The 26139-nt window shown below is 37.6% G+C and overlaps 1 long non-coding RNA gene across 1 annotated transcript; it reads right to left on the minus strand.

Moving 5' to 3' along the window:
• Positions 1 to 7367: 7367 nt before the first annotated feature.
• On the minus strand, positions 7368 to 24583 carry LOC132067194 (uncharacterized). The gene is made up of 2 exons (XR_009417085.1): positions 24405 to 24583; positions 7368 to 7905 (listed from the first exon to the last, which is right to left on the minus strand). It is a non-coding gene; the product is annotated as an uncharacterized LOC132067194 (long non-coding RNA).
• Positions 24584 to 26139: the final 1556 nt, after the last annotated feature.

The following is a 26139-nucleotide window of genomic DNA, read 5'->3' on the forward strand; positions in this document are numbered from 1 at the left end:
CCGGTAAAACCGGACCGGTTGATGGGTTTAGTGACAAGTGATTATTGTAGCCAGAGATAAGTTTTTTTTTTTTTTAATTTCCTTTTTTTGGAATTCTGAACCTAACAAACCGAAGGCTTTTGAGTTCGCAACTTGCAGTGTTTCAGCTTTAATGGAAACTTTTTGTTACCCAATTTGTTTGAGCACAGAAAGATATGCGTCACAACAATGATCAGCTAAAATTAGTTTTCCACTATAATTGGTAAGGATGGCTAACTCCTAGTATTGCGGATTCAGAATTTTAATTCTGTGAATTCAAGTTTAGTAATCCAAAATTTATTATTTACATTCATTTAGTGATTTCTTAAACCTATATACTCTATCTGTCCTAATTTATATGATACATTTTTTTTTTAATCTGTCTCACAAAGAATGATACATTTCCATATTTAGAAAGTAGTTTAACTTAAATCTTCTCTTTCTATCCTTAATGAAATAATTTACAGCCATACAAATATCTATGGGTTGTTTTAGATCACAAGTTTCAAAAGTTTTCTTTGCGCGAACCACTTTAAAGGACAAAAGAACATTCTTTACCCCCATAAACTTTAGATGACAGAACTGTAAAATTATTATTTCCTCCATCTCAAAATACTTGTCACCTTTAGCCGTGATAACACTTAACATGTACATAAAAGACCATCAAAGGATGTGGTGCAGCAGATGGGGTTGTTTCTTCCTTAACCAGTGATTTCAGGTTCGTGCCTCGGATATGAAAAAAATCTTGGGCAGAGAGTGCTTCCCCCAAATGGGCCCTACGTGGCACCAATTGGAATTTAATCGGGCCCATTACGAATCAGCCACCGGATGGTAAACCAAAAAAACATGCACATAAAAAGAAGGATATAGTGTTATGATCCAATTAGTTCACTAATCCATTCATTTTGTAAGAGCTGAACTTGATAAATTAGTTAGTCTAGCTGGCAATTCTGTTAGAAGCACGTGCTTAACACATGTCCGAATTTTCAGGAAGTTAGTTGTTAACAGCTTTTCCCGCCTACTTCTTGTTAGTTGTTGTTAGTTGTTGATTCGACTATATAGCTTGCAATGTAGAAAGAGTTGTAGTCATTCATGAGAACTAAGAATCAATAAAGTGTTTACATTTTCAGTTCATCTTTCTCTCTTTCTCAACTGAGTGTTTGTTCAGGAACTGCTATTTGTCGCGACCCAAATTCCCAAGTCGTGATGGCACTAGCCCCATCGTGCTAGTAAGCCAACACAAGCCATTAACGTAACCTTATTAGGCAAAAAATTAAAAACGGGAATAAATCATAAAAGTCGATTTTTAAGTCTTAAGCAATATTATATAAAATACTTAGAAGTTATTACACTTGACCCCAAAATCTGATGTCACTCGCATACAAGGACTTCTAAAGAGTAAAATAGTCTAAAGTACATAATGAAATTGTTCGAAATGAAGAAAGACAGAAAGTAAATGATAAGGAAGAGTCTGGAGCCATCCAGAACCATAGTGCTCGCCCCGATAGCTCAACAAAGGCTCTAACGGGCAACCTGGTAATCACGTACTCCACTAGTGCTGGGGACTGAGTCTGCACACAAAAAGGTACAACAAGTGTAGCGTGAGTACAATAATCAACGGGTACTCAGCAGCATCGTTGACCGACCCTTTCCGGAACGGAGACGAGGGTTGGTTTACAATACCACAACCACAATAGTCTGCCATTAGTCCAAATCACAAGACAATCATACTATATCAGTTAAGCTCACATAACAGATGGATTTCAAGATAAGCCAAGTCAAATACCAATATTCACAACAACAACATAAAGTATGGATGAATGTGATCCAAATGCAAGTGCAAAGCCTTTATTTCACTTCTCGATATACACACATTCGAATGTCAACGAATCGTGACCCATAGGGGGCTCATGAAGGCCCATATATCACCTCTCCGGAAAATCCTCGGATCACGGACTGCTCCGATAGCATCCTCGGATCACAGTTTTCACATATCATATCTCAAGTACTTGTCACCTAGCCGACCAGACCCATTTGTCAACGGAAAGCGCTAAAGCATCATCATTCGTCCGGAACTAGATCCTCTCGGATTCACAATTATATCCTCAAATAGTATGCGTGAAATATATATAAAGTATGAATATGTCATACATCAAATCAAGAGCAAATATATACGCATGAAATCGATTCTTCTAGTATGCGTGAAATATATATATAAAGTATGAATATGGCATACATCAAATCAAGAGCAAATATATACGCATGAAATCGATTCTTAGGTTCTCATTATCATAAAAGCTTCATCTTTTAGCTTCTTTTTATTACAAGGAGGATATATGAGTGATATGTACACAAACAGATAAGACAGGAAATAATAATAAGAGAAATAAAGTACGGGCATCGAACCCTAATCACAGATCCAAAGGATCATACTATTCTATCAGCTAGTGCCCGAAGCATGGCATTCAGACCAACTATACAATTGAAATCGCGCAAATACCGTTAACATGATGACCGATATTTGATACTGGTGCTCGTCAGCTCACAAGCATCGAAACCCCCTTAATTAACCCATGACCCTCTTATTAGGTTCATTTTAGCCAACCATACTTTTAAGAAAGAGTGCAAGATCTCAATTTGCCTGGAATTGCCGAATCTCGAATCACGAAACCCATTGCCATTCCGAATAGTCTCCAAATGATCAAAGTCAAGTCAAATAGGGTTTATACGTTAGAATACGAACCCATCAATACCCATATTGGTACATAAATCAAAAACCCCAAATTAAACCCTAAAATTAGGATTTCAAGCCCAAAAGGGGAAAACAGTAAATTGAGCCTAGAATCATGTTCCTTATGCTTTATATAACTCATATACCAAAAATTATCTATTAATAACCACGAATTCATGCTCAAATATCAAAATCCCTAATTCTCAAATTGGGCTTCAAACCCTTTCAATTTACCTCTTTAATTCAACATTCTAAGCATGGGCTTTGATTATAATCATGGAAATAATCATAAAATCGAGTTTGAAGACTTACCCGCTGACTCTTCCTTGAAATCTCTCCAATTCTCCTTCAACAAAGTTCTCAACTTAAGGGTTTTACAATGGGGAAAGTCTAAGGAAAGAAGACACTAAAACCATATTCTGCCCAGTGATCTCGCGCACTCGCATTGGCGAAAAATACCTCGCCAAGGCGCAACCTCACAAAATATCTCAGGTCCGCGGTAGCGGAACATTGCTCACCGCTGCGACCTCGCTTCTGCGGAACTTCTCTCGCTGAAGCGCATCTGCTGGGGCGGAGCTACCTTCGCACCTGCGCGTACACCAAAACCCCGACAAAAATCTGATTTTTGACTCTCACAACCCCAAATCCCGAGACTCTCCTGGAACCTTCCCGATACAAACCAAATATGTTGATTAATGTAAAAATGCGCTACGAACTCACTCGCGCACTCGGAATTCCCAAAAGAGGTCTCGTTGGCCAAGTCAACCCCGAAAGGCCAAAAACTAACTTTCCAACCAAATGACCAAAATGCGCCCAAGACCTTCGGGAACTGAACCAAATACACGATCGGCCTATATTTGACGTTCCGAGGCTAATGGAGCCGACAAAGTTCCCAAAATGTCACAATTATCCCCGATGATGCCTAAAGTCAACCCAACACTTAAAGATTCTTTAACTTGGGAAATTTTCCACTTAAGGTACTTTAACCACCTCGGGAATTGTGTCAACCAAGCCCACTATTCAATGAACCAAAGCAAGCAAAGGGGCGGATCCACAAGGGCAAAATAGACAAAATTAAGAAAACAACCAAAACGACCTAACCGGTCGTTACATCATCCACCACTTAAACACATGTTCGTCCTCGAACATGAAAGAAAGAATATATACCTAAATAGCTGAAAAATTGGGGATATCTAATCCGCGTATCTAACTCGGTCACCCAGGCAGCCTCTCCAACTAAACAACGCCTCCATTGAACCTTTACTGAAACTAACTCTCTGGACGTCAACTTCCAAATCTGCCTGTCCAAGATGGCGACCTACTCTATTTCAAAGTCCAAATTCTAACCGAGAAACACTGAACCCACTGAATCACATGAGAACCATCCGAATGGTACTTCTTGAGCATCAAAAAATGAAATACGAGTTGAACGCCCAATAAACCAGGAGGCAAAGCCACCTCATAGGCCAACTCACCAATACGCTGAACGATCCCAAACAAACCAATGAACCTAAGGACTAACTTGCCCTTCTTTCCAAACCTCGTCACACCCTTCATGGGTGAAACCTTCAGCATCAGTCGCTCACCAACCATGACCCCTAAGTCACGAACCTTCTTATCTGTACAACTCTTTGTCTACTCTGAGTCGTAAGAAACCCCTCCTGAATCAACTTGAGCTTGTCGAAAGAATCCCACAACAAATCTGTACCCCGAGGTCTCACCTAAATTGCATCAAACCAACCAACTGGACAACAACACCTACTTCCATATAAGGCCTCAAAAGGTGCCATCTCAATGCTTGAACGGTAACTATTGTTGACAACTCCGCTAAAGGCAGAAACTGATCCTAAATACCACCAAAATCTATCACACAAGCCCGCGATGTATCCTCAAGGACCTGAATAGTACGCTTGGACTGTCCATCAATCTGAGGCTGATATGTTGTACTAAGCTCTACTCAAGTACCCTACTCCTTTTGCATAGATCTCCATAAAGGAGATGTAAAGGCGAGTGCCTCGATCTGCAACGGTAGAAATAGGTACCCCATGCAAATGAACTAACTTTCGTAAGTCAAACCTATCCAATTTCTCTTATTGCAAATAGTCAGAAATGGTACACAATAAGATAACTTAGTCCATCAGTCTATAAAGACCAAGATATAAATCAAATTCCCCAGCTACCAAGGTAATCCTACCATAAGTCCATAGCAATTTTCTTTTTAGCTTGATTCGCCAAACCTCCCTTTAACTTAGCCCAATAATTTGATCCTACTGTTCCTTAGAATACTCTCTTTTCCTCTTAAAATTCTGGGTTCATATCATTGGTATCAGAGCTTATCGCTCCTTGGATATGTGAAATGGGTGATCACAGTTCTAGAATACAGGAGATGCGCAGGGAAATTTATAATTTGAAAGGATCCATGGAAGAAGTGGTTTGATCTGTTTCTGAATTGGGCAGAACTAAAGATGCAAAAATGGCAACTGCCATGGATGAAATCAAGAAGATGATCACAACTATGATTATTGGTAATGAGCATGTGGAAGTACCAGTTGATAATGGATTGTAAGGTCCAGAAGTTGTAAGGGCTGGAGTTGCAAAGAAGTGGAATATCAGTTACCCACACGAAATTATCGAGTTGAATTCCCAAAATTTGATGGGAAACGGTTAAAGGACTGGTTGTATCAATGTGAACAGTTCTTCGATGTTGATGAGACTCCAGCAGCTTCAAGAGTGAAGCTAGCTTCCTTTAGAATGGAAGGAAAAGCTTTGTAGGGACACCAAACCTTCACGAAGGGTAGAGTCACTAGAGAATGGCCTAGTTGGAGAGAGTATGTGAGGTGCCTTTATTCCAAATTTGGGACCCTATGGGTGATTTCAAAGATTTGAGGTAGGTATCCTCTGTACAAGATTATGTTGACACTTTGATGAACTGTTCACTAGAGTAGAATTAAACGAGATGAGTATGTTGTGAATTGTTTCATTAGAGGATTGAAACGTTATATTGGCTTGACTGTTAAAATGTTTTACGCAAGATCCTTACAAAAAGCTATTAGCCTAGCCAGAATTCAAGAACAGAAACTGATTATGAACTAACAAACCACCAAAACTACCCCTCAAACCCAAATTTCTTCTTTTCCGAGTGAGCCGTGTAATAGGCAACCATTTCGCGCGGCTCGGGGGGCACTTGAGTCAGCCGCCAGCGCCCGACAGCAGCGTCTTGACCCCCATCCAATTTTTGGGCAAGAAAGACTGTTTGAATATTTGAATCCAAGACGCTTAATTCCTTTTTTTTATTAAGATTAAGACAAAAGTGATCAATATTTCTTTATGCTTGTTTCTGAAGTATAAAAGCAGTCCATTTGTTCACATATCTTAACTTTTCAAAAGGGCTTCCTCGGTAAATATCTTGGTAGAAGATATGATTTCTTGGAACTGAGGTTTATTAGTTAGAATAAATTTTAGAAATTCTACATTTTCTCAACCCACCACTAGTTATACAGCACCCTATCCAAAAGCACCAATCTCTAATACCAGAAATTTCAAACCAAAACTTTTGATCCCTGTTGAGATGGATGAGAGGAGAGCCAAGGGTTTATATTTCAATTGTGATGAGAAATTTACCACTAGTCATGTATGTAAGAATAAGAGACGGTTCATTTTTCTAGAATTGGATGATGTTGTAGAACAGGAGGAAATGGAAGAAGATTGTATGATAGAACCTGCTAGGATTCTTGTTATGATGGCTGAGGGCTTTCCTACTGATCCTGAGGGTTCAGTTCTGTCTCATGTTTCAGTACATGTCATGAATAGCATCCGTGATTTTAGAACCATGAGAGTGACTACTTCTGTGAGAAGAAAGGCCATTCATGTCTTAATTGACACAGGGAGTACACACAATTTTCTAGATCTCAACACAGCTAAGAGTAGGGCTGGGCGTTCAATCGGTTCAGTTCGGTTTCACAAATTCGGTTCGATTTTCGATTTATAAAAAATGAGAACCGAAATCGAACTTAAATAACTTCGGTTTAGTTCTATTTTTGCAATTCCGGTTCGGTTTATTCAGTTCGATTTCTTCAGTTTAGATATTGGCCTTTTCTATCTGATAATGCTTTTGAAATTGTACCAATTTTTGAAAATTGGGCTTTCCACACCTGGTTTCTAAACAGAATACTACAAAAGTCAAGTAGCACATACTACATAGCACTGTAAGTGTATGAACCTCAACATAGACTTACATCATGACACAAAAGATTAAAAACCCCAAACACCTAATTCTGGAAAGTCAATTTCAAGTCTTAAACTATCAAGAAATCAGTTCATTCACTTACCCATTAGGAAAAAGACTTGAACTTTAGTTTCACACATAAAATTATGATCCTCTAAAAATTGGAGCATCACAAGTTCACAATGTCATAAATAAACCGTCAAAGCTTCATGGCCAAAAAAAATCACACAACAATTACCTCATAAATTTTGAAAAATTTCGAAAAACAGTTAGGTATACTGAATCATCAAACAAAGAACAATACACTAAATGAGACCAAATCAATCAGTACAAAACAAGACCTCAACATACACTTAAATCATGTAACAAAAAGGAAAAAGACTTCAACCTTAGTTCACTTACCCATCTGGAAAAAGACTTCAACCTTAGTTCTACATACATACAAAAAGGGAGCATCACAATTTTAACAGCAACTAGCTAATTTTATTTGGCATTACACCAGCAACTGCTACCAGAATGAAGCTTAAAACCAATGTCACCAAGTGCATTAGAAATTTAAAAAATTGCTACCAAATCAGCAGTCACAAATCACACACCATTTAAAGTTAAAACAGTCTAAAGTTTCAAATTAAAATAGCAAGCAACAATCACCAACACCAAGTGCATAATTAAACTTCAACATCATAAGTTATAACTGCATAGTCTAAAGTCTAAACTTCAAAAGTAACTTGCAGCATCAGGGGAATTCTTCGTTGTTTTTCAAGACATCTCTTAACATGTTTCTGTAAACCTTCAGTCCCATTTCTCCTCAAGTGACAACGGTAAATTTGACCACAATGGATACATTTCGTCATGTGCACTCCTTCAATTTCCTCCACCATTTTGTAGTGATCCCAAATAGGTGATCGACATTTAGGCGGCATGATCAAACCTTTATAACAAAAGAAAACATAATTATAAGTCAAACACCAATGATAATAAAATAAATCAAGGACATATACTCAAACATGTTACATATAAAAGTCTTCTACTTACCACACATGTCACTAGTTGCAACTATATGTCAACAATACTAGATTCTTTTCCAGAACTAGCCATATCTAAAAAAGATACATGTAAGAACTTGTTATGCAACATAAATAAGAAAAAAAAATCAATATAATGAACATACATAACATAAAATTCTTACCAAGTTCAAGTTTCTCATGATACTCTAAATCTTCTTCAATATTAATATGAATAGGTTCATTTATAAGCCAATCTTGAGGACAAATAAGAGATTGCACTAGTTTAGGAGTCAATGAATTGCACTAGTTTAGGAGTCAATGAACTCCTAAAGGGATCAAGAATACGGCCTTCTGTGCTGAATGCACTTTCTGATGTGACATTTAAAACGGGAAAGGCTAACATATCAATAACCATCTGCGCAAGAATAGAAAATCTCTGTTCATGAACTTTCCACCACTCTAATTTATTAAACCTATCCAACTCTGGATCAATATTGTCACGCCCCGAACCTGGGCCTGGACGTAACACGGCACCCGGTGCCTAACTGCATGTGACCGAGCGAACCAATTGGCTGGCTGAATCAACATGTGATACCAAAATGCAACTGATTTATAAAATAAAATTAATACATGCTGATTAACTAAAAGTCTGACTGAAATATCATAATGCGGAAATACTTAGACAATCTGAACATATCTGAAAGTAGCCAACATGGCTAAACCAAAACAACTGAACAACTGAGTATAACTGTCTACAAGGCTAACATAACAAATATCTGACTGTCTGGACTGTGTCTATGAAGCCTCTAAGAATACTGAATAATAGAGCTGTCTATAAACTGAAATAACTGGATAGCTGACAACGCCCCGAAGGAATTTGGGGCTCACCAGTAGCTGATACGTGCACTCCTAAATAGCTGAGTCATCAACCTGTATATCGTTACCTGCATCGCGAGATGCAGGCCCCCAAGCAATAAAAGGGACATCAGCACATTTGAATTGTGCGTTATGTAAAGCAACCGAAGCAATAAAATACCGAAACCGAACCGATAATCGATAACCCGAACTAAACAGAAAGCAAGAAGTTGAAGTACTCCCCGTTCGAATGAAGAATCACCGTAAAATCAGAATATAATCGCGGCCGAGGGCCCAAATAATGTGCACAAAAACTGTGGCCTCAAGACCAAGCAATACGTATGCATAAATAGTGTCCTAGGGCCCAAAAATACAGATACAGGTGTTCAACATTAACAATTGACAAGACTGAGACTGGCTATAGCTGATAGCATGATAATTGTTTCTAATTATGGGACTCATACAAATAACTGGGTATACACTGACTGAGACTCATGTGATAATAATGCATAAGTCTATAAAGATTACGTGTTGAGTTCATGATGTTAAAAGTGACAACCATGAACGAATTTTCAGAATCGCAACCCTAGAAGATACGATCTATATCATATCATGAAACTAGGGCTAAATTATATTCCGAGTCAAATTACCGACAAGTACGAAGAACGAAGGCGTAGGAGAATCATAAATATTCCCTAACGTAGATAGTTAGCCTCACATATCTTAATTCCAGCCTTTGAGCGTAATACAACGTTCGTCAACCCTTTCAACTTTGATCTATATCAATACAAGTCAAAGGAATTCTATATTAGCAACAATATCCATGCTTTGGTTATCTAAGCATTTTATCAAACACTTAGTGGGCATAAAGCTCCACAATCACCATTAATGGTGTTTCTTCACCCAATTCCCATTCTATTACTTCTAGGTGATTCTACAATCTCAATTTGATGAAAGTAACATCATTCTTCATCACCCATATGACTACAACAATCCTAAGTTAATAATCCAAAACCCTAGCATAGTTCATATGATACTCTCTATCAAACCCATTTACGATTCTCCCAAGAACTCATCAATTCACAACTATGAGTGATTAGAGAGTAGAAGTATTACCTTTTTGAAGTTCAATCCTCTTGAATTCGGATTCTAGGGTTCTTTTGTCCAAGACGAAGATTCAATCGATAATCTATGGAATCGATTGGGATTCTAGCGTTAATCTTTGTTAGATCGATGTAATAATCAATGGGGTTTGAGTAGGAACTCACCTTATATGCTTTGTGGAAGCCCTAGAGTGTTTCTCTCCAAAAAGATGGTTTAGAAAGAAGTGGGAAAAGTTTTTCGGAGTTGGGTACATATAAAATTCGAAAAGGACGTTTCAGGCATAATTTGGCTTGGAACGTCGCCCAAGGCGAGGCACTAGGCCTATACTACAGGCCCTGACGAAAATTATGTTTTTTGCAAATTTTGGCTTAGGGCGGCGCCCTAGGCCATTCTGACAACGTTCGGTAGAATGGGCATAACTCCTAGCACAAAACTCCATTTTGGATCCATAATATACCGTTCGAAAGATATTTCAAAGGGCTATAATTTTCATGTTTTAAGATTTCTCAAATTCCCAGTGGATTTTCAAGAAATTGGGCTGGAAGGCAGACATATCGAAAACTTAGCCGATTCTATCGAATCTGAGCACCCCTCTATTAGCCATTTTGAGACGATCATATCTCCTTGATCCGGACTCCGATTGGCCTGATCCTTATATGCCTGGAAAGGTATTTCTATATACTACAACTTTCATTAAGGAACCTTTTCCAAATTCACAACGAATGAAGGTGTTATGGTTTCCCAAAGTAGGCCCCTCAGCCACTTTCGCAAAATGTTCAAACCTTCAAATTTCCTCTCAAACTCTAATGATACGAGTCAAACCTTTATTTTAAGATAGGGGGTGTTACAAATATCTTCCCCAAGATATGTATCTAACTCTGATTTACTACCTAAACCTCTACTCACTTCTTTATGCCTCTCAAATTGTTGTTTCGTTCTCATTGTTCCTCTTCTTTGAAAGTTGCCATAACCACTCACACTAGTTATACTCAATGAGTTGCTAGATGAAATAAGTGAAGATGATTCTTGGACAGAGCCTTTTGATATTTTCTTAACATAATAATCAAACAAAGAATGCATATATTTATTCACTTCACATTTCTTCCCGGTTTCTTCTCCAAACATATCCTCTATTGCAAAAGGAACATAATCAAGCTTGTTACGGGGATCCAACACAGATGCAATAAAGATCATCTTGTTCATTTTATTTGGTTCACCCCAATACTTCTTGAACTTTTCTTTCATTATTGTTGCCATTAATTTCATAGTAGCATCTTCAGTTTGCATCATCTCTTTCAAAATAAGATCAAGCTCAGCAGTTTCAATAAAATGCACATTGGAAGTGACATAATTTGAACCAGATACCGTTAAGGTAAGTTCATAAAAAGTTTCCAAAAATTTTACCATTGTCTTCACATTTTCCAATCAACACTCGCGAGAACACCTTCACAAATACAGGTACGAAGATAATCCAAGAATCCAACATCATGATAACCATATCTTTCAAAGGCAAGCTCAAAATATTGTGTTGTATCGAGAACCAAGTATGTAGAGTTCCATCGATTAGGAACATCTAAACTTAATGATTTGTTACAAGTTATCAATTGAGATTCACAACATTCTTTGAACTTTCTGAGTCATGTAGGAGATTGCCTAATGTATCTTACGGCTTGTCTAACTCGCTTGATAGAATCACCAATTTCCTTCAACCCATATTGCACAATAAGATTAAGTATATGAGTCATACACCTCACATGAAGGTGTTTACCCTCTATTATATTAGTTCCTCATTTATTCAATTGTTTAGACACTTTTTTCACGGTTACATCATTAGAACTAGCATTATCAACTGTAATAGTAAACACACTCTCCAAACCCCATTCAATAAAGAAATTAGTAATGGAAATCGCCATATCATCACCCTTATGACTAGAAATAATGTCACACCTCACCCTAGGTAAGGCGTGATTGGCACCCGGCATCTTACGGAAACCGAGCGAACCAATTTACAACTCACATCCTCTATGTCTCGAATGGAAACAATAAGATCAAGAGGCTAAATATGAACATAATATCATGCATAAGTATATGTACAATAGACCCATGACGTCGAAATCACTACACGTCACACTATGACTAAGCCGTACATAGAACCGGCTCCGCAAAGCCTCTATGAACATGACTGAGGTATACAAGTCGGGACAGGGCCCCCGACGTCCCCTTAACACAATTCATATATATGTATATATATAGACTCAAACTCGGCAATGCTCTAGGAAGAAGTGGACTTACCACTCAAGACCAGTACCTTAAGGCAGCCTACGATGGAAGATCCTCGTCTTATCTATTTGCACCTCGTACTCTTCTTAAGATCTTTGTCATGTAAACTACTCATCTACAGGAAAACATTTCATACACATCCATACTCAACATACATACATATGCATTCACATAAACTTACTATGCATACATCTGTTATATCCGTACCCGGCCCTTTCGTGACTCGGTGTCATCCGTACCCAGCTCTTTCGGGACTTGGTGTAATCCGTACCCGGCCCTTTCGGGACTCGATTTCATCCGTACCCGGCCCTTTAGGGACTTGGTGTTATCCGTACCCGGCCCTTTCGGGACTCGGTGTTATCCCCAACTGATCAGTGAGAGTGCAATGCATACATGCATACATACATACATTTATAAACATAAAAAAAATACATAAATGAACTCAAAATCATCATTAGCATTACCATTATCACTATATCCTTCCTTAGAAGATCAATTATCTTAAGTTGAAGTCGACAATGTTATGTGAGTCTCGAGAATCATGAACTTAGATAGCATTGAAAATAGAATCATTATCTTCGCTATATCTCACCTCGAAGGAACGAGTAACATGAGGTGAGACCATCAACAATATGTAAAACCAAGGGATTCATGGAGTGACTCAATAATCTCATAATGCTCTCAAATCATAGCTTCAGAATTTCTAGAATAGAATCATCATCATCATCACAATCATTATAGAACATTTTTCATTTAACATCATAAGAGCTTTGGAAATCTTGAATTCTTACTTTTGGGAATAAGAACGGCATAGAAATATAGATGGAATCCTAGCTCAAGAATCATGCCTTTGAAAGAAAGGGACTAGCATCATGCCTTTGAAAGAAAGGGACTAGCATCATGCCTTTGAAAGAAAGGGACTAGCCTTAACATAACTGGAATCTTGCTTCTTGACTTTCCAACTTATCTCCTGACTCGTAATCTACATATAAAACCATTCATACTATTATTAGGCTCGTCATCATACACTTGTCTCAAGCCTTTAACTAAAATCCTTTTAGATTCTGCCGAAATTCGGGCAGCATCTCCCCTGTTTATAAGGGTGGGCATGGTACGGTATGGTACTGTATTTGAAACTTCGGTACGGTAATTTCGGTTTTCAATTTCTAAAAATACTATACCATTACCGTACCAAATTAATTCGGTGTGGTTCGGTATTTTAAACTTCAGTTTCGATTTTTTATGGTACGGTAAATCGGTACCATAGTTTGTCTGACTTCGACTTGCATATACTCATATCATGGAGAATTATGGCTTTCACTACTTAAGAAACGTCTCAATTATTATGTGCTAAACACCTTACACATGTAAAAATATTCAACGGAAAGTACAAGCAATCCCCTTCGTAAATCAATTACACAAAAAAGACATTTAAATCAAGATAGAGTAGTCAAAGTTCCAACGTTTAAACAATTAGTTTTCTAATACTACTAGTTAATATATTTGTTAGTATTATAATACTAAGATATATAAATTGTATATGTAATTATATACTTCGATATGGTATTCAGTATTTTGGTATTTCTTTATGAATACCAAATACCGTACCGAATATCAAACTTTTTAAAAATGCATACCAAATACCATAATACCGAAATCGTGGTATAAAAAATTTCGGTTTTGGTATGGTAATCGGTATCTACCATACCATGCCCACCCCTCCCTGTTTATATGCCTAGCCCGAAATCACAATCCAGCAACCAATAACAACAACAACAATACCAACATCAACAACAATATTGTCAATACCAAAATATTCTATAAACATCCCACACGATGTTTTACTCAATTTCTCGACCCATAAATTCATTATACGCTCATTTAATAACTTTCCCTCCGTAAATAAGCTTAAATCAATACTAATAAGGAAGATTCATACCTTTCACCAATTCACTTGATAATCATATATATACAAATAACAACAGAGACCATATCACAATCATGTTGTATTCCATAATTTTCACCATCACAAATCATATTTATCACCTCAAAACAAACCAAACGAAACAAAAGAGCATATCTTAGGCTATTTCAATGCTATCTTGTGGTGTTTTGCTTCAAACGACTTCACCCGCATGGAATTAATCTTAAGCACAACCAATAACATGTTATACATACCTTAAGAAGCATCTAGGACTCATAATCCAACCGTGGTTCAGCTCACAACAATCCTTAATAGCATAACGACATCATAGACTTGTTGTTCTTTGGGGTTTCCAACACTTTGATGAATGGTTGGATTGTTTTCCCTTTGATTTGTCTTCGGAACCTTGGAGATAGGTTAGGAAAGGGTTTGGAGAGGTTTAGGGAGACAAGGTTGTAGAAAACATGAGTGAAAAAAATCAAATTTTTGTTTTTAAATTTTCTGATTTTCACTGTTCACACCGAGTTACTGTTCACCGTGTACTGTTCATCCGCGGAAATTATTTCGAGACCTCAAACTTTTATACACCGATATCTTTATTTGCATACTTGGATATGACCAAAACTCCATACAGCCTGTATAACTTGTTCAACATCCCAAACTTGACAAAACTTGTTTTATTTTTTTCCGATTCGTTTAACCTCCAACCTTCACGACACTTACTTATCACTTGTTGAACATAACATAAACACTTATAACTTCAAACATAATCCTGTCCTTTGACCTTATGTGACTAACCTACGATGCAACTTAACACACGAAAATACGGGATGTAACATCCTTCCCCCCTTTGGAACATTCGTCCTCGAATGTTAAAATAAGACAAAACTTACGTCAAAGTCACTATCAACTCTTCCATTCTTGTTTAAAACCTTCCTTTTCTCGCGATATCATCACTTTGTTCTAGATATCTCGTATGTTTACCATGTCCTTCTTATTATCTCTCTTGACTTATCTTGTCGTACTCTTTCTCTCTTCCTTATTTGCTTCTTAGTTATCACATCTTACCATAGACAATTCTATAACCTTTATCACCTGTCGCTTTTCTCGTCTTCTCTTGTATAAACTGTAATGCCATTAGGACATAATTCCACCGCTAATACTTTTTTTTTCAGTACCCATTCTTTTGAACTCGTAGCATCGTCATCCCTTGCGTTCCCTTCTATAGCGACTGGGTCGATCATTGCAGTATTTTATTTTCTAGTTGATATAACACCGAAATTTCCTTTCACCCTACGCTTTACTCGATTCACTCTTTTCTTTTTTCTTTTAATAAGGGTCCTTATGCTAAGTCTAGCTATCGGTAATTCGTATACTTACACTGAATATCTTGAATCCTCCTTCAATGATCTTCTTCCTTTAATACTATCGTAATCGATGCACTATTGCATCTATTTTCTACGACTTCATCGTTTTGTCTTTCTCGCTACTGCTTTGTAGTCTCCTTTTACTGGGTGATCATACCATAGTAAGCATCATAGTTATTCCAATATACCATAGTAAGCATCATAGTTATTCCTCTTTTTAAAGCCTTCATCTCTTCTAGTGCTACAAGTTCTTTTTAGTAATCCCGATTGTCCTTTATACTTATCCCTAGTCACTTGCGGCCTTTCTCACTCCTTCGCTACCCCCGGAGTACTTTACCGCATATCTAAGTGTACCCGAAATTTCTTTGGTGCGAGTGATTCGATTCATAGTCCGGAATACAACGTGTCGCATTGGCGAAACTTATTCTCCTTGATTCGCTAAACCTTCATCATCTTGTCATGCTTCCTTTTTCACATTTGTCTCATAATATACTTGTATTTAGTCCATTCTCACTTTTCTTTAGCGCGTTCTTGATATATTGTTCATCTCGAAATTTGGCTCTTTTGAGCCAATACATTTCCCCCATTTGAACTTGGGAATATTATAACCCAACTTAGAACTGAATTTGTTCTTTGAACTGAATTTGTTCTTTCTTTGTCTGTAACCTCCATTCCTCCCCTCTTTTTTAAGGGAAGCCATTATTTTGCTTGTTCCACGAGGGTTCATTGTCACCAGCTTGTTTCGACCAAACGCAATATCCTTTGATCATTTCCTTTGGGGTTCTCCCTTCGCTTTTGACCTTTGCCCGACTCTCACTTGATAAGTCTAACGCACTTATCTGTTGTTTCGGTTTATTAGTCAAGCAGATCTCTTAATTCCTTAAATGCTCGTCTCTTCTATTTATATCCTTGAATCCTTTTCTTGTGATCTTATCTCCGTCTACTTTCATGGCTTCTCCTTTCATTTCCTTAGCTCATCTTTCTTCATAGCTCCCTATTACTTTTCGATTGCCCCATTGTCGGGTGTTATAATTCCTCCAATACCTTAGTCATCCCTTGTGCTCGTACTCAAGCTTACTTGCTTCCCCCTTAAAGGTTTTACCTTATGGTGTTGTATTTCATTGCCATTCTCGATTGAAATTTATGGGGATACTCGAAATAGTGATGTGCCCAACTATCTGTCCAACCGGAATAGTACTTTTGATTCCAATAACTAACGCCCGATGTCCACTTGTAGCGTCATCTTTATTTTATCATCCATATCAACTTGTCCTATACTTTGCCTTTAATCAATCTGTAGCAATCATAGACGTATAACCTTTGCTATCTCGCAAATCTTTGGTCCTCGTCCTTAAATTTTAGGAAAATTTTGACAGAAGTTTCCCCGTATTTATTACTATCCAAACATCGTACGCAGCCCGAAAATACATGCAATGCCTCGCAGCCTCAATATCGAATGTAAAATGCAAAGATGATGAAACTTACCTCATGCGTCGCAACTCGAAATATACTTGAACTTTTATCAATTGTTCTTTTATATTTCCCTGGTCACTTTCTCTTCCATTCATTGGCTATACATTTCAATAATACTTGCAACATTCTTACCATATCTGACTTATAATCCTTTTTACCATTACTTACCTGCATCGATTCCTTCAACTTCGTCGTCCGCAATCTTAAATTTGAACTTATCATTAAATTATACATGTAACAAACTCCCCGTTTACTATATAATCACTTATCTTGATTATGACCAATTCATTCTCATAGAAGATGCACATTTTGATGACGTAGTTTCAGCAAAGTGACTTACCTCTGTAATCCCAATATCATCATCCACTTCCTTTGTCAACATCACTCTTCCGCTGAAATCAAGGGTTAGTATAAGAAATTTCATTTCCTATGACTTGGCTCTCATCGCACGATCTAAGATGAGAAAATAAGGTTAATTATTCCTAAATGCCTTATGCCCTCCTCGTTTATAAGTGTGGCCGCTTCACACCCATAAACGGAGACTCATTGACACGGCTTGCGTACAACCCTAGTAATGACGAAACCGTCGATACCACTTTGTCACACCCTACCCTAGGTAAGGCATGATTGGCACTCGGTACCTTGCGAAAACTGAGTGAACCAACTTACAACTCACATTCTCTATGTCTCGAATGGCAACAATAAGATCAAGAGGCTAAATACGAACATAATATCTTGCATAAGTATATGTACAATAGACCCATGATGCCAAAATTAATACTGTCACACTATGACTAAGTCGTACATACGGGTGAACCGTCTCCGCAAAGCCTCTATGAATATGGTACCGAGGTATACAAGTGGACAGGGCCCCCGACGTACCTAAACACAATTCATATATATATATATATATATATATATATATATAGACTCAAACTCGATAATGCTCCAGGAAGAAGTGGAGCCACCACTCAAGACCAGTACCTGAAGGCAACCTACGATGGAAGATCCTCGTCTCGTCTATTTGCACCTCGTACTCTTCTTAAGATCTCTGTTATGTAAACTACTCGTCTATAGGAAAACATTTCATACACATCCATACTCAACATACATACATATGCATTCACATACACTTACTATACATACATCTGTCATATCCGTACCCGGCCCTGTCGGGACTCGGTGTCATCCGTACCCAATCTTTCGAGACTCGGTGTCATCCGTACCCGCCCTTTCGGACTCGGGAGTCATCCGTGCCCGCCCTTACGGACTCGGTGTTATCCGTATGCCCGGCTATTTTGGGACTCGGTGTTATCCGTACCCGGCCCTTTCGAGACTCGGTGTTATCCTCAACTGATCAAAGGGAGTGCAATGCATACATACATAGATATATAAACATAAAAAAATACATAAATGAAATCAACATCATCATTAGCATTATCATTATCACTATATCCTTCCTTAGAAGATCAACTATCTTAAGGTGAAGTCAACGATATCATAGGAGTCTCGAGAATCATGAACTTAGATGGCATTGAAAATAGAATTATTATCTTCGCTATATCTCACCTCGAAGGAACGAGTAACATGAGGTGAGACCATCAACAATATGTAAGACCAAGGAATTCATGGAGTGGCTCAATAATCTCATAATGCTCTCAAATCATAGCCTCGAAATTTCTAGAATAGAATCATCATCATCATCGTCACAATCATTATGGAACATTTTTCATTTAACATCATAAGAGCTTTGGAAATCTTGAATTCTTACTTTTGGGAATAAGAACGACATAGAAATATAGACGGAATCCTAGTTCAAGAATCATGCCTTTGAAAGAAAGGGACTAGCCTTAACATACTTGGAATCTTGCTTCTTGACTTTCCAACTTATCTCCTGACTCGCAATCTACATATAAAACCATTCATACTATTGTTAGGATCGTCATCATACACTTGTCTCAAAACTTTAATCAAAATCCTTTTATATTCTGCCGAAATTCGGGCAGCATCTCCCCTGTTCATATACCTAGCCTGAAATAACAATCCAGCAACCAACAATAATACCAACATCAACAAAAATATTATAAATACCAAAATATTCTATAAACATCCCACACGATATTTTACCCAATTTCTCGACCCGTATAATTCATTATACGCTCATTTAGTAACTTTCCCTTCGTAAATAAGCTTAAATCAATACTAATAAGGAAGATTCATACCTTTCACCAATTCACTTGATAATCATATATATACAAATAACAACGACCATATCACAATCATGTTGTATTCCATAATTTCCAGCCATCACAAATCATATTTATCACCTCAAAACAGCCCAACGAAACAATAGCTATATCGTAGGCTATTTCAATGCTATCTTGTGATGTTTTGCTTCAAACGACTTCACCCTCCTGGAATTAATCTTAAGCACAACCAATAACATGTTATACATACCTTAAGAAGTAGCTAAGACTCATAATCCAGAAGTGGTTCGAATCACAACAATCCTTAATAGCATAACGACATCATAGACTTATTGTTCTTTGGGGTTTCCAACACTTTGATGAATGATTGGATTGTTTTCCCTTTGATTTGTCTTCGGAACCTTGGAGATAGGTTAGGAAAGGGTTTGGAGAGGTTTAGGGAGAGAAGGTGGTAGAAACAATGAGTGAAAAAAAAATCAGATTTTTGTTTTTAAATTTTCTGATTTTTACTGTTCACACCGAGTTACTGTTCATCCGCGTGCTATTCACCCCTTACTATTCACCGCGTACTGTTCATCTGCGTTACTGTTCATCCACGGAAATTATTTCGAGACCTCAAACTTTTATACACCGATTTCTTTATTTGCATACTTGGATATGATCAAAACTCCATACAGTCTGTATAACTTGTTCAACATCCCAAACTTGACAAAACTTGTTTTATTTTTTACCGATTCGTTTAACCTCCAACCTTCACGACACTTACTTATCACTTGTTGAACATAACATAAACACTTATAACTTCAAACATAATCCTGTCCTTTGAGCTTATGTGACTAGCCTACGATGCAACTTAACGCACGAAAATACGGGATGTAACAAATAAGATAAAAAATTATGATTCTTTTATTCAGTGTCCACTTTCTATCAATAAAGTGAGCTGTAATGACCCGTTTGGTCGTTATAGACTTTTCGCTACTTTTGACTCTTCTCTGAGCTTGTTTAGATCGCATTTGACCCGAGGGGATCGTTGACACGCTTCTCGAGGTCTTTGGATTTGATTTTGGTGACTTTGTGGGAAATTTGGGCTTAAAGCGAAAAAGAATTGACTCAAGTTGACCTTTAGGGAAACGGACCTTTTTCAAGAATTCTTAGATTTTAAGAGGTCCAGATGGCTTTTTAGAACTTGTGTGTATATTCAGTTCAGTTCTCAATGCACTCGGGTGCATTTTGGGACTTGGGTTGGGAAGTTGGTTTTGAGGTTTCAGGGGTTAACTCGGTCAACGAGACTTCCGTTGGAAATTCTGAAGCCACGAGTGCGTTCGTAGAGTGTTTTTACGTATGTCTACATATATGGTTTGTGAGTAGATGGTCTTGGGTGATAGTCGGGATTTGGGATGAAATTAGTGAGAACTTGGGAGTTTCTGGTGTCTGGTGCCGCTATGGCGGCACCAGGGCCGCGACGGTGGCACCAGGGCCACGACAGTGGTACCACTTTAGCGGTTAACCTACCGCTGTAGCGACTTATGTATTTGGACAGGACAGCCGAAGCGGTCATGGGACCATGGAAGCGCTGCAGCTGAAGCGCTGGAGAGGGCGCGGAAGCAGGCGATGAGTATTTAGATTCATTAAATGTGTGTTAAAAGCCATAAGTCCTTCATGCAATACCACTCCGAAAATAGAGATATTGGGAGCATTTTAAGGCATTTCTTGGGGGAAATTAATTGTGGTAAGTTATTTCACCTTGCTTTCCATTCCTTGTTCCATTAATCATGCTAGTTTCGTTAAGAAATGGTGAACTGAAAGAGGGTTTTGTGGTTTCTTCATTCTAGGCTATTAAATCTTGGATTAGCGTCATTAAGCATGGAAATGATGATTAAAATATATTATTGCATGATTCCTTCCTAATTAGTGGCTAATTTATGAAATTGGAAGTTAATGTTTATACCTAAATTTTGAGGGTTTCTCCTAGAATCCAAAATTAAGTGATTTGTCAGTTCTTCTAGCTTATAATTGATGGGAATTGATCACCTACAGCATTAATTTCATGTTGAGACTTATAGATTTCTTATTCCATCTTTCTAGTTCATAAACCCCATTTCATGGGTTGGGATATGGGTCTTGAATAGAAGTAAGTGTTTGAATGATGTTTTTTCTTGATTCTAATTTCATAATTCGGATATGACTAGACTTCTATTATCTCAAAGGCTCAAAGGAAGGGAAAGACAAGGTTTGACTATTGGAGACTTTATTGTTCGGCTTTCCCGGTAGGTTACGGTTTACCTTATGGTGAGACTTCGATTAGCGAAGTGTATGTTTAGATTATATTGTCGGAGAATGTATGTAAACCTTCAGGTATGAAGTTGGGTTGGATATTGTCTTAGGTTGGGCCTTGTTGTATGATTTGAGGGCTAGCCACCCCTTTGCGTTGTTGACTTATCTTGTTCTACTTACTTATTGGCGCGTTGCCACGTTGAGACATCGGGTATTGGTGATTAGTGATATATCACGACTATCATATTGCGGTACTTTACCTGGTTTGATATTGAGATGAGAATTGTGATTCCATTGTAGCTTATTGTGTAGCCTAGTAATCGATATTGCTTGTGTGCCATGTGTGGTATTGTTTGGGATTGAATTGATTGTTGATATTACATTGCATCGTATTCATACTCATTTTCATGATAAATTGATATTGCATTGTTATGGTACTGATGATGATAAGTGAGAGAGTGTAGCCTCCGAGGTCTTTGCCGGAGAGCGTAAAAGAGAGATGAGAGTTCGTGATCCGAGGTCATTTACCGGAACGGAATGAGTGTAAGTTTCTCGAGGTCTCTTTCAGGAACGAATGAGTGCTCGATGCTCGAGGTCTCTTGCCAGGATCGAGAGAGTGCTCGTCACCGAGGTCATTGCCGGGACTAGTGGTGCATGGACTTTGCGGGTCCCCTATAGGTTGTGCTGCCGAGATGTGATGTTCCATTGGTCGGAGTGCATGTTTACGGTGCATATGCATTGCATTCATCATACATACATTATTGCATTGCATTGTACTTTTTGGTTCCCTGTGATGTGGTTGTGATATACTGGTTCAGAATGGTTATACTGAGACTTGGCACAGTTGGGTTTAGATGCTATAACATAGGTGATGACTTGTTGTGATATGATTGTGATGTACCGGTTCGGATTAGTTATACTGAGACTTGGCACAGTTGGGTTTAGATGTTATAACATAGGTGATGGTTTGTATCGTAGATATGGATTCGTGTTGACTTGTACCTTGTTGTTTTACGTGTTTATCTTCCTTTGTTATTTTTATATACGTTAGCTAGTCTTAATCGGCCTATGATACCTACCAGTAATTGTTGTTTGTACTGACCTGCACTTGCTGCATTCTTTTATGAATGCAGAGTACTAGGTTGGATCCATTTCTACCCCTCGTGGCTGATATTCGACGATTGTTGATTCGAATCTTTTCAGGGTGAGCATGAGGACGTTCGCTGCCCGAAGACTCTTCTTATTATTTATGTCTTGCTTTCCATTCTGAGACTATTTGTGTATTATTATTCAGACCTGTAGTATTTGGATTAGATGCTCTTGTATGACCAGACTAGATACCGGGGTGGATTTCTTTTACTTTCGCACTTATTTATATTATGATCGTGAGACTTACGTTATTTACTTTCTTCTGCTATTTTTCTATTATTTGTGAATGTTGAGTTAAGGGTTCGCCTACCGAGGTGAAAAAGGTAGGTGCCCTCATGACTTAGCGAAATTGGGTCGTGACATGGGCAGTTAGACACATGTAGTTGGTTCTTTGTATAGATGTCCAAGTATCTATCGTAAGATAAATTTTTGGACGTGCTTCTTTGAAAATCTTCTTCAACTTTTGACTTTCTTCACTATAGAGATCAAAACAATCTCTTGTCAAGGTCCAAGGAGAAGGAATCTGGAATCGTGGCACAGTACGTGACCACCATAAAACTTTTAAAACCTTCCTTTTTAAACAAAATTAAATGGCAACTCATCAATAATTATCATTTTAGCTAAAGCTCCTACTTTTTTCTTGGTCAAATCTCCAATTGCTAATCACCCCTTCCTCTGCCCCCGTTGAAGAAGGCAGAAAACCTATGTGTGTTTGACTATCTTCTACGGGGCGGGGAAGATTAGGACACTTCTTCAAATGGTTATTCATTGATGTAGTACCATTATTTTTTGTCACAGCGGCATAAGTTTTCCCACAATAGTTACATTTTGCTCTATGAGCTCCATCGACAACTACCCTTTCAAAATGCTTCCAACAACCAGCTCTAGGTTCCATGACTTTTCTTTTTTTCGAAGCTTCAACTTCAAATTCAGATTCAGATTCAGATTCAACTGGACTTGGACATAATGTGTTAGGTATGTTTTCATTTGAATCCCCACATTCACTTAGCCTACTTTCATTATTTGCCATCTATGAAAACAAACAAGAAGAATAGAACATTTAAATGTTGAGCATGGCTACACTGAATAAGTGAATATAACTGGGCAGTAAACACAATCAGAAGATATAAACTTAAGTTATAAACTGTTAAATTCTATATAAACATAAGTTACAAATTGTTGTTAAGTTCTTGTGGAAATGAAAAAGTAGTACTCTTAACTCTTAAGTTATAACAGTAACTTAAATTCTATAAGAACTTAAGTTATAAACTGTTAAGTTCTAGTGGAAATCGAAAAATAGTACTTTTTCACAGGCCACAACACAAAAAGCAACTACTAAAACTCCAACATGGACAAACAAATGGTTCAAGAATTATGAACAAAATGCATGCAAATGCAACAAAAGGAATAAAAGAAAAGGGAAAAAGGAAAATAACCTTGTATAAACAAGAACCAAAGGCACCACTGATCAAAAAAGATCCATTCTTTGTACTCAAAAATAAAAAAAATAAACAAACCCCACTTAAAATAATCACATTAAATGCATGGAAATAACTAAAAAAGCAAAAGGAATATATCAGGTGCCTCTGTTTCAATAATGAGAGATGAATTTTTTTATTCACTAATCTTGTTTATGCAATCAATAGGGTATAAAAAGCTAAGTACTACTGAAATATCAACATGGACAAACAAAATGATTCAAGATCATGAACAAAATGCATCTCAAACCCTTTTGATTAAATGTCCTGTATTTTAAAAATTCCAAACGAAAAAGCAAAAACGAAGCTTACTTAAGAACTCTAACCGAAGAAGGAAGAGAGCAAGTTGAAGATGACAAGATGGAAGAACCCTAGCCGAAGAAGGAAGAGAGCATAGTGCGTACAATGTTTTGATGTTTTGAGTTTTGACTGTGAAGTAATTATTTTTGCTTGGATAGATATTAGACAGGGTTTCAATAATTTGGTTAGATATTTTAGGCCTCTGTAGTTTATTATTTATGGGCAGAAGCCCAATATAAAAAAGTGGCTTGTTAAAATTCGTTTTTTCACTTTAACCAAATTAAATTTTTTGTACACCAAAAATCGAACCAAATTGTTGAAATCTTATAAATTTAAACCGGACTGGACTGAATAAACTGAAACTGAAATTAATTTCAATTTTTTCAGTCTGAACCGAAATATGCTTGTCAAGCATCAACCCTTTTGTCATCTGTAGCTGATGGGAACAAGGTTAATAGCAATCATGTGTGCAAGGGGTTCAGTTAGAGAATGCAAAGTGTGATGTTTGAGTCAGACATGTTGGTATTACCTATTGGAGGATGTAACAGGGTGTTAGGTATACAATGGCTAATAACACTAGGGAATATTATGTGGAATTTCAGACAACTAAAGATAGAATTCACCGTTATGGGGCAGAAAGTGTCACTTAGGGGGTATTCAACCACACAACGTCAAAATGATACATCAAGCACAAATAGATAAGTTGCTTGCCAAGCCAGCTGAGTTATGTATGATCTCAGTCGGAGTACTGAAGGAATCTTCACAGGATGAGGGTACTAATCTGTAATCTATGGAGGTTAAGCAAGAGACTGCTGCAGATCCTGATGAGTTGCAGAACATCTTGAGCAACTATGAGGACTTATTTACTACACCTCATGAGTTGCCACCATGCAGACAACATGATCACAAAATTATTTTGACGGAAGGAAATCCTCCAGTCAACATAAGGCCTTACAGGTATCCTGTGGTGCAGAAAGATGAGATAGAAAAAATGGTTGATGAACTACTGGCATCTGGAGTTATAAAGAACGGTACCAACCTCTATTCTTCCTCAATTTTCATAGTAAAGAAAAAAAATGGATCATGGAGGATGTGTGTAGATTTCATGAAATTAGATAGCAGCACAGTCAAGGACAAATTTCTTATCCCTGTGATAGAAGAATTGTAGATGAGTTGCATGGTGCCATGCTCTTTTCCATGCTGGATTTGAGGTCTGGATACCATCAAATCAGGATGTTTGAGGAGGATATTCTCAAGACTGCTTTTAGAACTCACCATGGGCACTATGAGTTCTTAGTCATACCTTTTGGCTTAACTAATAGCCCCTCTACTTTTCAAAGTCTGATTAACCAGATTTTCCATTGGTTTCTCAGAAAGTTCATTCTTGTCTTTTTTTATGATATTCTCATCTATAGCACTAACTGGAAGGATCATTTACTGTATTTGGAAGAAGCTTTCAAAGTGTTGAGAACCAATCAACTATTTGTGAAGAAGAGCAAGTGTGCTTTTGGGGTCACTCAAATTGATTATTTGGGCCATGTCATTTCTATTCATGGTGTAGCAATGGATAAGCAGAAGATGTCTGTTTTTTTGAGCTGTCCCTTACCAACTACCCTAAAGAGTCTTAGGGGATTCTTAGGTCTTACTGGGTACTTGTAACGACCCTTCCGGTCGTTATGAAAATTTAGGACTCCATTAGGAATTCCGAGGCCGCGGGTGGATTCGTAGGGCATCTTTTTATATGTAT

The sequence above is a fragment of the Lycium ferocissimum genome, chromosome 8 (assembly GCF_029784015.1).
Source record: "Lycium ferocissimum isolate CSIRO_LF1 chromosome 8, AGI_CSIRO_Lferr_CH_V1, whole genome shotgun sequence".
Lineage (NCBI taxonomy): Eukaryota > Viridiplantae > Streptophyta > Magnoliopsida > Solanales > Solanaceae > Lycium > Lycium ferocissimum.